The sequence below is a fragment of the Sorex fumeus genome, unplaced genomic scaffold, assembly GCF_029834395.1.
Source record: "Sorex fumeus unplaced genomic scaffold, SorFum_2.1 ptg000149l, whole genome shotgun sequence".
Taxonomy (NCBI): domain Eukaryota; kingdom Metazoa; phylum Chordata; class Mammalia; order Eulipotyphla; family Soricidae; genus Sorex; species Sorex fumeus.
In genome coordinates, this window is record NW_026606206.1 from 1,195,935 (window position 1) to 1,212,120 (window position 16,186).

Consider the following 16,186-nt stretch of genomic DNA (forward strand, 5'->3'; position numbering starts at 1 on the left):
CAATGATCAAGTATCCATCCCTCCACAATCTCCCTACAGTAGAAAGTTTCTTAGAATTGAAGAGTAAAGTTCACTACATGTAAACAGAAGAGCTGAAGCAATGATTTTCAGAATATTTATGTAGATTTTGAAGAACTAAGGCACTATAATACTTAGTGTCACTTGCTTTTGTCAAATCAAAGACTGCAGGCACCATTTATACTGTATATGTTCTTAAATTTTTTTATATAATTATGTTTACCAAATTTATCATAAAAAACATGATCTTGAGCCTAGTACAGTGTAACAGATGTGAACACGTGTGTGCCCTGAAGCCACTGGGGGCTGGACTGGAGTCCCACCACACCTCTTATTAGACTGATCTTTGTGAGAGGATTAAATGAGATTCAGAATGTCAAGTGCTTTGCTCATTCCTTGGCACGTGATAAATGTGAACTATTATTTTTTCATGATTAATCTTTGTCTTAAGCTTATGGTTCTAACTTTCTGCTCTCACTTTCTCCTTCATGTCCACTTCTTGCTAAAAGATAAAATCCAGCAGAGACAGGAAGAACACTTCTGACCTATGCAGCCTGTTGAGATAAAATCATCAGCATCAAGTTTAAATGGTCTGACCGCTGGGCCCTAAGTCCAATCTAGAATCTAAGGACTCTCTGCCCCTGTTGCTTATGCCAACAATCCCAAATGCTCTCTAGAGCTGAATTTTAACTGCCACTTGGTTACAAAACAGAAGACAGAAATGCATGAGGGTGGAAGGAAGTAACGCAGGCTGGACTGAAACTTTCTGAGGTAGGATTTTTACAACAGCAACAACAAAAATAAGTGGGGCCCAAAAATGCCTGGGAAGGAGATTTTATACAAAGTGTGTGTGTGTGTGTGTGTGTGTGTGTGTGTGTGTGTGATTTTTTTTGGCCACACCTGGTAGTTCTCAGGGCTTACTCTTGGCTCTGTGCTTAGAGATCTCTCCTGGTGGTGCTTGAGGGACCATACGGGGTTGAAGCCAGGTTAGCTGAACGCAAGCCAAGCATCCTGACCACTGCACTATCTCTGTAGCCCTGTCTACAAATAATTTTTATTTCTAAACTGGTATTTAGAAGTTGGTACTTCAAAAAAAATGTTGGCTCTATTTTATATGGGAATGAGATAAAGCTCAATTTCAATTTGGATTTATTAACGCATATATATTCTTTTAGGTGGTGTGTTTTGTTAACCTGTTACTTAGAAATATAGAAATGGCTGGATTTTCAAGCTGATCATAACCAAATTGATGTTACTCTACTGACCCCTGACCAGATGGCTTCAAAAGGCAGCACCCATTTTCTAGGTGAAAAAAATGTTTTCTCTTTAATATTATACTGATAAAATGTAGGAGGATCTTGAAAAAGACATGGACCATAGTTTAAGTTATTTTATTTATATTTATTTATTTTTCTTTATATTAAAGCCTTTTATTTCTAATAAAAATGATAGATGGTCACAGTTTGACTTAAAAAATAGTCCTTAAGAAGTGACTTATTAGTTCATAGCTGTATTAATTCTTTTTTTTTTTAGTGAAACACCATGAGGTACAGTTAAAGACTTACAAATTTTTGTGCTTGAGTTTCAGTTATACAATGATCAAGTACCCATCCCTCCACCAGCACCCATCCTCCATGGGACCACCACGGGTCCCAGCATCCCTCCCACCCCCTATCCCCCCATCCCACCCTGCTTCTGTGGCAGGGCATTCCCCCTTGTTCTCTCTCTCTTCTTTTGGGTCCTGTGTTTTGTGAGAGAGGCATTGAGTGGCAATCATGTTTGGTCTATAGTCTACTTTCTGCATGCTTCTCCCATCCTGGAAGGATCCTCCCAACACCCTTTATTTGGTGCTCCCTTCTCTATCTGAGCTGCCTTTTCCCCTAGCACGTGTGGCTGGCCTCCAAGTCATGGAGCAAAATTCCTGGTACTAATCGCAGCCACTCTTGTGTTATTTTAAAGAAAGGCTTTGTCACTGTTGTCATAGGGTCCACACCTGGAGCTGGATACTTGTCATATAGCAGTAACTGAAGCATTGTGTGTGGGGCCAGGAATCTAATACAGAAATTCAAACATAAAAGACAACTTGAGCTATACCCCAACCCGTTATTTTTTCATTTTCATTTCATTTCATCATCCTGTTAATCGTCGATTGCCTCGAGCAGGCCCCAGTAACGTCTCTTTCATCCTAGCCCTGAGATTATATTCAGGGCTCTTTAGGAGAATGAGACCCATCATTGTTACTGGTATTTGGCATATTTGGTAGGCCACGGGGAGTTTGCCAGACTCTGCCCTGTGGGCAGGCTACATTCGACAGCCTGCAAGTTTGTCCAAAGTAGGAATGAGATAATAAGATGTCATAAAAAGATGTCCTGTTCCGGGATCTGGATTTTATAGTCTCTGAGTCTTGGCCGCTGATGGGATTACACGGCGCCAGGGGGCCAGGTGGTGGGTGTGACCCCCGCCTACTGGAATTTGGAGGATCTGGGTGGAAGATGCTCGACTCCAATTCGAGTAAGCTTGGAGGACTCGGCCCCGGAACCCGCGTGGCTTTGTCCCTCTGCCAGTACCTTCAGGTGTGCGGAGAGTGGTCTCAGCATGGTGGTGGCTGGTCCTGGAGGTCTCCGGCTGCCGTAGCCCTGGCCGGGGCGGGGAGGAAAGCTCAACCCGCTCCCCTCCAAGGGACTCCGGGAAGGAACACCGAAGCGCGGGGGCAGAGACTGCACTGCTCTCGTCCGGGATCTGGATTTTATAGTCTCTGAGTCTTGGCCGCTGATGGGATTACACAGCGCCAGGGGGCCAGGTGGTGGGTGTGACCCCCGCCTACTGGAATTTGGAGGATCTGGGTGGAAGATGCTCGACTCCAATTCGAGTAGGCTTGGAGGTCTCGGCCCCGGAACCCGCGTGGCTTTGTCCCTCTGCCAGTACCTTCAGGTGTGCGGAGAGTGGTCTCAGCATGGTGGTGGCTGGTCCTGGAGGTCTCCAGCTGCCGTAGCCCTGGCCGGGGCGGGGAGGAAAGCTCAACCCGCTCCCCTCCAAGGGACTCCGGGAAGGAACACCGAAGCGCGGGGGCAGAGACTGCACTGCTCTCGGACGAGACGAGAGAACCCGTTATTTAGTTTTAAAAAATATCCATGCTAAAGGATATCACATGTTTATTAAATAGTGAGACCCCTTTAAATTTTTCTTGCTTATCTTTAAATCTCCAGGGTACCTTGAAGACCATAGGTACTTCTCTACATTTTTGCTCATTATTTACAATAAATGAAAGGATCTTCTGCCTCTCGTAAGTAAAAAAGTTCCAGCAATCTAATGAAAAACCATCAAGATTCTGCTGCTCATCTCTGTAACCTGCACTACTCTGATCACGGCTATGTGTCACCTTACTCTTCAGAGTTAGCAAAAGACAGTTTCACTTCTGTCTCTTCACAACACAAGAGTAAAGGCTACGTTTGCAGTGACTCCCTAGGGATAAGGAGGAGAAATTACTTTCTTTTAAAAGAACTGTCTTCATTATCTTTTACTGGTCAGCCCAAATTGGGTCATACCTCTCTTCACTGAACCAGTGTCTGTGGCCAGAGCTTTCTCTTCGCATTTTGTTGGTCCAAATTGGACCGTTAAACCAATCAATGCTCCTCAATGCACCAATCCTTGCACCCAGGGCCATAGCATGCAATGATTAGCTTGGCTTGTTCTTATGAGCCATTCACTTTGTCTGCAGTAGCAAGGTCTCTCTTGGAGTCATCATCCCCATTTTTGAAGTTGTAGCTGGAGGGAGTGATTTCCCCCTGAAACTCTTAGACTATGTCCCTTAAAAATAGAGGAATAATCTAGAGACAGAGGTCCACCAGTCAGCATTGAACTTCATATTCCCTAACTTAGGGAGCAGAACTGAGGTCTTCGGTGGCTCAGGCAACAGTCCCTGGTCTCTTTATAGGTATCAGAGTTAGTATTTCAAGGTTTTCTGATTTTAGAGTCCACCCTCCTTCCAACACACCATGTTGAGTGAATAAACAAACAGTTATCCTGTAAAAGCAGGACTCTCTGCCCTAAAAGAGTAGAATAATGGGGATTTGAGTGAAGAGTAATTGAGTAATGCTGTTATTATTTGACTGTTCCACCATTCTCCCATGAACTGAGTCACTTTGAGAAGACATTGCACCTCTTCCCGTCTGTTTTCTCCTAAGTAAAATGGAACTGATACTAGGACCTCCCTCATCTGGAAGAGGCAGTACTTGAGATAACAGAGAGAACCAACAAATGTAGGAAAAACAATACATCAGTCAGAAAAAGGTGTCCACCCAGGATGGATGTGCTTTGGGGGCAAGCAGTCATGTGTGCAATAGTCTTTCTTCCTTCCTTCATTTTACAGACTTAAAAATGAAGGGAACCAAGGCAATCACTAAATACCCGGAATGCAAATGACCCCAAGTTAGCTCCCATAACCCCTCCCAGCCCCATGGAGCCCCCTATTCTTTTTTTGTATGGTTTTGAAGAGCAGATAGAAGTGTTTGTCCACGAGAAAAACCTCTGAGTGCTTTTGTATCCATTGGGATTTGTAGGGAAATGTTAAATGTATTAAACCCCCCATAAAAGTGTATTTAGAGATTGAGATGAATTCAGGAATTCGAAGAACCACTACATTACTGCAAGTTTAATTCTAGTCAAGACTTATTTATTTAAAAAAATTATTCTATTAGTGTCTTCGTGCTCAAACTGTCCAGTTTTCTACTTTCTCCCTCAAGTTTTTTTTTTAATAACGTCTCTACATCTCATTACATAGTTTGCCTTTCCTCCCTCTATTTTTATTGTGTGGTGTGCGGGCTTCACCCAGGCCTCATGCACAGAGCTATGCACTCCATTAATGAGACATCCTCATCCTTCCTTCTTTTTTTCCCTCTTAGTTTAGTATGTGATTTTCTTCTTTTAGTAGAACTTCAGGTGTGATGCCAATGACCTGGTTTGGTGTAGGTATGAGAATAGCAGTGTGGTAGAAGGTAGGGGAGGAGAGGGAGAATTTCATCCTCTTAATATTAGACATTGTATAAAGTCTGTGAATTTCAAGAAGCGAGATGTAATATTTTAGTGTGCAGTGTACAGAAGAAAGCCTACAGGTACAGAAAGAAATTAGCAAGTATTTGGACTTAAAAAAATCAAATTCTTTAATGTTCAGAGAGATAAACACACATACATTTTCAGTGCTAGTCACGTCTTTGAAAACAGGAAAATCATTCTTTGCTTCCTCATTAATTCATTCGGTTATCATCAACGATCTCTATCTCTAGTACTTGGCCTTACTGCTAGACTATGAAATGCTTATGGAGAAATGTAAATTCTATTCACAGACCCAGGAGGAGGCCCTGAGTATCACTGGGTTTGGCCTCAGAACCAAGAACAAAAAGCAAACAGAAAAAAAAGCATATGGATGACATGGAATTGTAATCAAATGGTGAATTTTACAGCACCCTGGATAAGTGGTCAGTATGGCTAAGTAGCAAAAGGGTAGAAAAATTAATTTCTGTGGAACGTTGTGGTTATATGTGCATTTATTTCATTTTCATTGATTCTTAATACCTTAGTAATATGTTATCAACCTATTTAGAAATATCCCATAAACCTTTGCTGATCACTACTTGCATCTGGTTTTATACAAAATAAAAAAAATGCCAATCAAAAATTCCTTTCAATGAAGAGAGACTTTGTGTGGAATAAACTATTTGACATTTGATCAGTTGCATACTTTACAAAGTACTACATTTTAGACTTTGATTTACATGTTGGCCTTAGAAAGGACAAGTATGATGTTATGAATGTAGCAGCTATAAACAATGACTTTTTAAAGTTACACCACTGATGTGTAAGCAGGAGAGCCTAGGCTTACTAAACGACGGAAAAATAAGTAGAAAGCCACTCAAAAGTTCTATTAGGGTATCAAGCACTGATAAAATTCCACTGTACTACTCACTACTCACTCGGGATGGTAAAATGAAAATTTTCCATCTTACACATTCAGTTTCCCTCTTTAAGTTGGCAAATGCTGAGTTTTTCCACTGCATTTCTATTTACTGGTCTGTTGCCAGGTCCTGTGTGTGTGTGTGTGTGTGTGTGTGTGTGTGTGTGTGTGAGAGAGAGAGAGAGAGAGAGAGAGAGAGAGAGAGAGAGGGAGAGAGCAGTGGGGGTGAGAGAGAAGTTAGGCACACTATCACTGTGTTGGTGAGCTCAATTTGTCTCATTTTAGTGTTAAATGTTGTTTCTATAAACACTTTACAGGAGTAGCAACAATCAAAGTACTTTGTAAGTTAAAAAATAATTTTCTATATGCAATCACTCGTGCTGACACAAACAAATAATAATTCTCTTGGAAGGATTGCAATGAGGTGTTTTTTGGGGTGTCCAGTGTTATAGCTGAGATTATGAATGTTCTTATATTGTACTCAGGCTTGAGTGAGTAGATTCATAGTATCTATGCATTTTGTCTTTTCTGATACTGGAATGGTCTCACTTTTCTTACTAGTTTTCTACCTATTTTTTGAAGCTGAGTTAAACAGTTGAAGTCTGTGTTGCAGGCAGTTATTCTTATCTCCCTCACACTTTGTATTCAACAATTAACACCAAACATCTACCTTGCACACATTCAAAGTGCCTGCAGTTATTTTGTGGGTTAGCAATGTTGAAAGAACTTGGGGTTTCTAGATAGGAAAATCTAGCTCTCTCTCTTACTCTCAAACTGTTTAAGCTTTCTGACTTCTAAATAAGGCATCACCAATGCCAATCTTGTATGATTTCCTTGAGAAGTAGATGAAATAATATACGCAAAGAAGTACCATTTCTGGAGAGTTTGCTATATACTTAGACATTGGAGAAAATGCTTTATGTAGCATCTTCTTATGTAAATCAATGTCTATTACTTTACTTACTTCCAGTTATGGGACATAGTAGGTACTCACTAAATATTTCTCTGATGAGTGAGAGTTGGACTTGAGCTTGTAGCCAGGCCTTGTGTGTTGAGTCAACTGTCCTGAGTCAGAAGTTGGGATTCACACAGCTGAAGACTCCAGAGAGGGAAAATACCAATTGGGTTACAGTCCAATACCCCCTCCCCCTGCCCTCACCCCAACCTGGCTGAAATACTGCCAGGCCATGATTTGTAATAAGATGAGAGCTTATGGGGGGGAGGAGAGAAGGAGAGTGTCATTGCCCAGTCATGTGATTTCCTTTCCCTTCTTAATACTCCATTCCAGCTGACCAACTCAGTCTTGAAGAGGTACAGAGCCTATTCTGAGTCACCAGGTTTATTCAGGGGAGAAGTGCAACTTTATTATGTCTCATGGAATGTAAGGACATCGTAGATCTACATTCCTGACTAGAAGGGAAAAAAAGTCATCCAAAACACTGTACCTATCTCGAGGTAAATGTCTTAGGATAGTAAGAGGCTTGTGAAAATACTACCAAAAAAATCCCTTTCCTTGAACTCTTGGGCACTTTTAACATGAAGAGAATCTTGGGGATCTCCAGATTGATGACTCAGAACTTTCCCAGAGTTTTATTTCCATGAGCCATTGATTAAAGTAGGGTGTAGGACTCTACTTTTCCTCTTCCAGCCAAGTTGTTTCCATCAAGTGGGAAGTTTTGAAAGCATCTGCAGGCCTCTAGGATATTATTTTATGCATCAAAACCTTAGTATTTGAAACAATACTTAAGGGATTTTAGAAAGGTTTTTTTTTTGCTTTTTGTTTTTTGCAGTGTCTGTACAGATTTGGCTTATTCCTGGGGAGAAATGCATACAGCATTAGAATCTGGATGAAGATGATTTCCTGTGATACAGTGAATGGTCAGTGTTCCCATCTTGGTCTCATCCTGGAGTTAATGAGAAAGAGTTTTTATGTGAATGTCAGGCATGTTGCAATAACTAGCCACAATGGAATAATCATGGCAACTTCTACTACTTGGTTTCTTTGTTTTTGTGATGTTGTTGCATGTTTCATTTTTATGAGTGTTTTCTTTTTGTGTGTGATTGAACCCATCTATTGCCATCTTGGGTTTGGATACTTGCATTTAAAAGGTGAAGAATAGGGAGGAATAGCTGGAAATGACATATCCTTAGTTCTAATTATTTTATTTCCTTCCCCTTTCTGCTGACAGATACTCTGGTGATTAATATTCTGATGAGTTTGTATCTTTATTACAGGGGAGGTGTCTTTTGTAAAGAGTCCTGAAAGGCAGCTGTACGACAAGACATGAGAAATAATGTGAAAACAGGACTTTTTTTTTTTTTTGGTGACATCGGTGTCATGGATGCAGATCGACCTAATATTATTCTTTCTGAAATTCTCTTTGGTTTGGTTTTAGTATTTGAGAGCTTCTATCTTGATCGTAGTACCTCTGACTTAAATGCGAATTTATATTTGGGTGAGAGCTCTAGAATTTAAAGACTGGTGACTTTTTTTTTAAAAAAACCTTTTATATAGAATCACTGTGAGATAGACCCTTACAAAGCTGTTCATGATTGGATTTCAGTCATACAGTATTCCAACACCCATCGGGACTGGTGACATTCTAAGTGTCTTGAATATCCTTATTCATTTCACTCATGAGGGTGAACAAAGCTTTCACTCAGAAAGGTTATTAGGATCATATTGTGTGCTTTACACATTGTGAGCCCAAGTGGAAGTTCTTGTATCTGTGGCAACGTTTGCAGAGAACCACTAATGACTGGCCTTCTGGGGACAACCGCTGGAGGGTCCTGGTCCATGCCTGGCAGAAGGGCTGGGATCCCGTGGAGATGGTGACGGAGATGCAGAAGTTCTGCAGGAGAAACTTCCAACGTGGAAGTAACATACACGGGGACACAGCTCTAGTCCCAACAACCTGTGTTTAGGACCTGGCATTCTTGTAACGCTCTCAACTTCTGTCTGTACCTAAATTTTACAGGATGTCAAAGGCCTTCTCAGCGCGGCACCGACCGGCCCGTTTTCCCAGTCGGTGTATCTGAACCTTTAATACGAAAAACACCTTTTCCCCATTTCCCTGGCCCTCTCCAGCTGTTCACGACCTGTCCTCTGATCCCGCGAAGCCCCGTTGCAGTTCCCTCCTCCCCCACGTGTTAGAAAGGGAAAAAGTCTCGTCCAACAAATAAGGCCCGGAGGAAAGCGAAGTGGAAGTGTCGTTCCTGGCGTCGCCCCGCTCCCTGGCGCACGGGACCGGGAGCGCGCGTGGACTCTCGGAGGAGACACCGGCGCGGCCTCGGAGTTGGCCAGCCGGGTGGCCAGCGAGCCCGCCCCCGCGCCCGACCCTCCCCCTCCGCCGCTGGCTCTCAGGAAGCAGCTGGCTGCAGGCCGCTCGCACATCCCCGCCGGGCGCCGGGGCCGCCTCCCTTGTGCCCTCCCTCCGCTCCCGTCCCCGGTCCCTGCAGCCGCGTCCACACTGCGCCTCCCGGGCAGCCCAGAGCGCGGCGCGCACGGGCACCGGCGCCCCGAGCCGCCCTCCCCGCCCCTCTCCCACCCTCCTCCTCCTCCTCCTCCCCGTCCTCGCCGCCGGCCGCCGACCCGGCTCGCTCGGGCGCTCCCCCGACTCGCGGGCAGCGGTTCGGCAGCATCCCGGGGCGCCGGCCCCAGACGCATCCTCCGGCCCGGCCCCGGGCGGGGATGAGCTAGCCGGGCGCGGCCCCCAGCCGGAGCGGAACTTTGGGCGAAAGGCGCCGGCCGGTGCGCGTCGGGGGCCGGGGGGAGGGGAGGACGCGTGGATGCCGAGGGTCCGGCCGCCCTCCTCCGGCCGCCGCCTCTCCCGGCAGCCGCTGCCCTAGCCCCCGCCGCGCGCCCCGGCGCGGGTGGGAGTTTGCGCTCCCGAGGGAGGCAGAGCCCGCGGCGCGCGCCCCACCGACTCCTCGCCCGCGCCGGCCGCCCGCTGTCACCGGCGCTGGCCGGCCGGGGGCAGGGACCCGCAGGCTGCGCTTCGTGCTGGGCGTCCCGGCTGCCTGGTGAGTAGACGCCGGGGAGGAACTTTTTGCACCCAGGTTTGGGACGGGGCAGAACCCACCTGGGCGCTCGGGGAGCGCGGGGCGGTTTGGGACGCGCCGAAACGCACCCTCGGGAGTCCAGTCGTGGCGCGTTTTCGGCGCGGAGCCGGCTCGGTGGCGTGGGCGCACCCTCCGCCCCCACGCCCCGGTCTCCCAAGGGATCTCTTTACTGGTCGTGGGAGACCACCCCCCGCCCCCAGCTGCCCCCCGATTCGGAGTCCGGCTGAGTTTCGAGTGAGTTTGTGTGTTTTTTCCAGAGCGCCACCTTCGGAAGATGGAACAGAAACCAAACCAAAGGCTTTCCAAGTTTGTCTAAGGAGGAATCGTTTTTGTTTGGGGGGGGGGGGTCATTATTTATATTTATTTATTTATTTACGTGAAGCGGCCGGGGTCAGAGGGCGACCGCTTCTGGGGCAGTTTCCAGGGGGGAGGGGTGGGGGAAACCCGGGGCAGGGGTGTGCACGTCCTTCTCGAGACCCCGCTGTAGGGGGACACTTTGGAGAGAGGCGGGGTGAGGCGCGGCGCGGCTCGCGCACCCAGGGGGGCTGGAGCTGCGCGTCTCCCAGCGCCCACGTGTTGGTGGAGCTGCCTCCAAGCGACTTTTTTTCCACGCGCGTGTCTCTCGGAAACCGCTTCCCCCCCCCTCCCCGTGGCTTTGGGAGCTTCTCGGGGGTGCGGGAGAGGACGTTCGCTTGGGGTGGGCTGGGACCGGTCCGGTGACCCCCGCAGTGGTCTAGGGAAACCTCCCACGCCGCGCAACGCGCCGAGTCAGACGCGCTCACGACCCACTGGGGTGGGGGGTGGGTGGGTCTCCCAGAGGTGGTATTTGTTGTTATTGTTACGGGGCTCCACAAACAGGCCAGCCCTGTTTAGGAAAACGTCTCTGCGGCGGCGGGGACTTTGTCCTGCGCGCGGCTCCTCTCCGTGACACAGTGTGTGTGTGTGTGTGTGTGTGTGTGTGTGTGTGTGTGTGTGTGTGTGTGTCTTTGGAAGTCGCGGCCCGGCCACGCTGTTATGGAAAGCGTGAGTGAGCCGCCGGTGGCGTCGGAGACCCACACACACACACACAGACACACAGACACACACCTTGCCCCGAGCGACACTTGCAAGTTACTCATTGCAGCGGACAAGTCATCCGGGGTCGAGGAAGTCACCCAGTGTCTGGCCCCGCTGGGTTTGTCATCCCGGGGATGATTCAGTTCGGTACCTGGCGGAGCCACTTGGGGAAAGGCGCCTGGGGTCGGGTCGCGTCTGCGAACTGGTGCCGGGGGTGGGTGGGGGTGGCGCGGGGAGCGGGCGCGGGGACGCGGCGCCGGGGGCGAGGCTGGGAAGCGGAGCGGAGGGCGGGGGGCTCCGGGCCCGCCCCGCGGGGTCCTGCGTCCTCCCAAGCCGCGCGCGCCCCCCGCATCGCATCCGGGCCCGGGCCGGGCCGGGCCGGGCCGCGCGGCGCGCGCTGGTCCCCGTGGCGCGCGCTTCCCAGCCGCCGTCCTTTGGGCCCCGACTTACTCAGGACCCGGTTGCACAACAGGAAGCCGGCCAGAGTTTGTTTTGCTTTGCAGCGCTCGCTTCCGAGCGGACCGGGCCGGGCCGTGGGTTCGGGGCAGCGGCGGCCCCGGAGAGGCGGGTCGCGGGAGCGCGCCACCCGCGGGGGCCCCGCGCCTCGGATCTCCGCCCCTTCGCGCGCGACTCTGGGGAACCCCTGGGGGCGCCGGCCCCGGGACCCCCCGTGGGCCGGGCTGCTGGGTGGGGTCCGCAGCAGATCGGAGCTGGCCTCTGTTCTTTGGCCCGGTGCCGGCCCTCCCCCCACGCCCCCCAGCACCTCTCCCAATTTTCTCGGGGACTAGAGAGGCCCCCGCCCCTCTTACTCGCTTCCCCTGCACCCCAGCTCCGCCGCACCCCTGGGTCACCTTCACTCCCGCCCCCCGGGGAGGGTTAGGTCCGGGGGGACTTCCGGAGTGACCGGCGCAGCGTCGGTCGGTAGGACGCCGGTCACTGAGCTCTCCTGGGACGGAGCATCCCCGGGGGCATCGCATCCGCCCCCCCCCCCCAGCTGCTTCCAGGGTACCACCTGCTATCCCTCCCCCCACGCACACCCCGCAATCCCCCAGATTTGGGGTCCTCGGGGTTCGTGAGAGGGAAGTTCTGCAGCTCCCCCCAGTGGCCCGATTCCCTGTAGGTGATCGGAACTGGAAAGTTCGAGTAGAGACGATTAACACTGGAGTTGGTCTCCTCCAGAGAAGGAAACTGAGAGCTCGGGATTGATTTCTAGGGCTTTCGCCCAAGGCCGTCACAGCCGTTTGTCCCAGATCTTGGCCCAACGCTCTTTTTCCAGTTCCCAGTTCAGAGCATTTCTTGGCCCGGAGGTGAACTCAAGACAAGTTCAATGTCTTGTTCAACGTGTCTCTTTTGGAAGTTTTGATGAGTCACGATTTCTGTCTGTGGCCGGGTGCCAAATACCAGTTGTCCCCCTTCCCCGCCCCGGGGGTCCCCACTGGCCCTGCCTTTTAACTCTAAGCTGGGAAACATTTTTTAGTATAAAATTGATTCGTGTTGGCTTTAATCTGCCCATTCCTCATCTTCTCCAAGTTTGCTTCCAGTGGTGATGTGTGAAGCAGGTGCAACCTGATGGATGATGTTGGCGGGAAAGGAGTCGCTTTAGCAAATGTTGCTGGAGTTTGAAGGGTTGAAGTCTTTTTAGAGAGGGATGAGACTGTTTGCGAGTTTGCAGTTTGGGTTATTATGGGTTTTTTTTTTTTTTGTATTGGGAACACACTGAAGCTTAAGCATTGACTCCAAGTCAAATATGTTTTTCGCTGATCCGTCTGTCTCCTTCCTTCCTTCTTTCCTTCCTTCCTTCCTTCCTTCCTTCCTTCCTTCCTTCCTTCCTCCCTCCCTCCCTCCCTCCCTCCCTTTCCTCTCTTCCTCCCTCCCTCCCTCTTCCCTTCCTCTCTTCCTCCCTCTCATTTCTCTCCTCTTAGCTACTTCCAGAACACTTTTCCTTATTGGTACTGTAATTGAATTCTTTTCTTTGAAGACAAAGTTGCTTAGAAGACTCGGGATCTTTGAATATAATTGTTAAATCTAACTGCCTCTATAAACACCCATTCTCCTGAACTCATTTTAGATTTGAGTGGCCATATTTTTTTTTTCTCTCTCGAATATCTGGAGTCAGTTTGCTTGGGAGTAATAGACTATTATTCCAAATAGGAACCACGTCTTTAAAAAATTTGAATCCTAGGGTTCATCTATTGGGTAAGATTCCTATTTGGCTCAAATTGACAGGGTAAGGAGATAGATAATAGCAAATTATGTTTTGTACCAGACCTGTATATGGCAGAAAGTGGTCTTTTCAACATTCCTGAAGAGAACTCAGTGTTCTCAGTCTTTTATTCTTCTTTGTGTTTGTTTCTGCCACTAAATTAAATCTGAGGACATTCTTTCCACTGCTCTTCCTTTCACATTGTGGTATTTACCTTTGGAGTTGGAATATTAGTTTGTAATTCTTTCAGAATATATGAGTACTTCTTGAAAGAGATTATCCAGAAAGTGAAATTCCATGTACATTCTCTTCTTTGAAGAAACTATTTTCTGTAATCATTTTGGTGATCTAAAGAAGGTAGTAACACAGGACTTAACTCTCTTGCACCTTTTAACTATAGTTGGTTAGTTCATACACACAGATCAGGACTGAAGGTAGAATAAGAAACGAAATAGCACTAGGAATTTTTTCCAGCGAAAATGCTTCCTGATGCATTCTGGGAGGACAGACCTATCACAAAACATTTAAAATGACATTGATAAGTAGTTTGATTAAAAGATGCCCAACATGCAAGTTTTTCTAGTTTCCCATTTATGTCAACCAAACGCCACACAAAAGCACACAGACCTTTTTTCATACAATAGTAAAATATTAATAAAAAATATTGTATACAGCCTAAGTTTGCTAAATTTTCACAAGCTGATCACAACTTAGGAACTAGAATCCGAATTAAGAAATAAAACATTGTAAACATCCCCTCTCCCCAAACGTCTCTCATAGTCTTTTCCTGTTAGCCTGTTTCCCCTAGTGTAGCCTTGATTTTTAACATTAATTTTTCCTTTTAAAATTACATATGTAAATAGGATAATTTAATATAATCTCCTAGGTCTGACTTTTAATGATGTAACAGTCTTTAATAGGTCAAAGGGAGACGCAGCTCTGTGGGCTGAGTGCATGCTTTGCAGGAAGCCTGGGTTTGAACCCCAGCACTGCTTGGTCCCCCTAAGCACTGCTGGGTGTAACCCAAAAATTAAAACCTAACCAAAACAAAACACAAAGCAAAAAAAAAAAACCACCAAAAGCCCCAAACAAAAGCTCTTTTAATAGGTCAAAAAATTGAATCTCTTTAAAGATGATGATAGGAACAGTTTGTCTTGCAGAAATAGTTCATCGTATTACTTAATATGATAGAATTGATGAAAAACGCTAATGAAACAGAAGCCTTATTTTTTTCTCCTAATGAAAGTCTGAATAGGGAAACTTACAACACAAGTGAATCGTGTAGTGTGAAGCCAGTGTGGGGTGAGCAGGGAGAATGCCGAGGAACTTTTCCACCATGACAACCCCAAATGCTTTGACAGGTCTCAGTGCCAGCAACCCCCAACAACAAAAGTTAGGGCCCCAATTTTGGTACTGAAATAACCATTCATTTTGCAGCTTGTCGCTAGGATTTGTCACTGTTCAGAACTATGCCAAGATAAAGGCAAGAATCATGTGCCCGCTCAGTTGAGTGGACTAGAGTCTCTATGCTGCTTTTTTCTCAGTTAGAAAAGCAACAGACAGGGAGCAGAGTTGGGAACACACAACTCTAACTAAACTGATTCCACAAGACAAGAGAGTGGAATTTGTGTGTGTCTGACCACATTTTACTTAGAGTGTATTTATTCAGGCAATGATTATAGGCTATACATGTATCAATATAGAGTTTACGTACTTACCATATTTTTCTGTTTAAATGAACGGAAAAATGCTGTCAATATATGACATGTGAATACATAAAAGTATCATGGAACCAGGGAAAGAGCTGAAAGGCTGGAATGCAATGGGTTACATAGCTCCTCATGGCCACCTGAGAAATATCTGGTGTGGCCCTGGAAACTGACCCTAAGGAAGACCTTATTATGGGCCCTAACATTGATCTGTCTGGCCCTGTGGGCTGAGCATTGCCAAGAGTGGCATCTGGGCTGCCTGAATTTTGCTTGAAAGACTTCTCCCTCTAAAATGTGTAGTTTGAAAAACTTGTATGATATGCAAAAATATGAAAAATATCATTAGGCACAGTACAAAATAATCTGTATTTACATGGACTGGTAGGAATTTAAAAATAAATGGGGCCCTAAAACTTAATAAGTTTAGATGGGGAGATGAAACACAAGCAAATAATTAAAATGCAATGTAAGAAAAGTTGGGAGTTGTGGGTTACTGTCGTCTGCCCCCACCTCAGTACCACTGTGTTTGGGTTCTGGTACACCCCCCAATGGAAAACGAGTAGACTGCTGGGAAGATTCCCCCTTAGAAGTTATGTATGTTAAAGGAGAGGTAATGAGCGTAAAAGTTAATATTTTTGGGTCCTCTTATGTACTTGGCATTGTACTGAATAAAAAAAAGGTCTCATTTTAAAATTTTATGAATTATTAGCAAAAGTGAAATTCCCTGATTCTATAGATCAGAAACAAAGGAATTAAAAGAGAGGATCAGGGAAAGTCTCAAGTCTTCTATTTGGCATAGACTAATTGGTGAATAGTATGTAGATTTGGGGGGGAAAAAAAGAGGCGAAGAAAGAAGGGAAAAAATGACCTAGCGGGATACTAAGGCAATTTGTAGGATGAACAGACTATGGATGTAATAGTGCTTCACTCTGGGAACAAAAATCAGTGGATATGTCAGTCATCGTGGAGTGGTAATAATAAATGAATTACAAATCATTGGAATCATGAAAGCTTTAGGTAGTTCAGAGCAGACAAGATGAAGCCTAGTGGGAACCCTGTTCCTGTCTGATGAAATCTCTTCAAGGGAAAGAACAGAAACAACTACACGTTCCTTTAGGCGCGGCAAGCCTGACTCAACTTAACTGCAGATGGGTAGATTGGAGTATAGTGTGTATCAGACCTTCTTGG

The 16,186-nt window shown here is 46.7% G+C and overlaps 1 protein-coding gene across 2 annotated transcripts in view; it reads left to right on the forward strand.

The window, feature by feature from the left end:
- The first annotated feature begins 9,873 nt into the window (after positions 1–9,873).
- Positions 9,874–16,186, forward strand: part of GLIS3 (GLIS family zinc finger 3) — a 544,874-nt gene continuing 538,561 nt past the window's right edge. Inside the window, exon 1 of one of the 2 annotated variants that reach the window (XM_056106925.1) lies at positions 9,874–9,991. The gene's annotated coding sequence lies outside the window, so the exon portion shown is untranslated. The remainder of the gene's footprint in view (positions 9,992–16,186) is intronic. The other variant, XM_056106923.1, reaches the window with a different exon arrangement.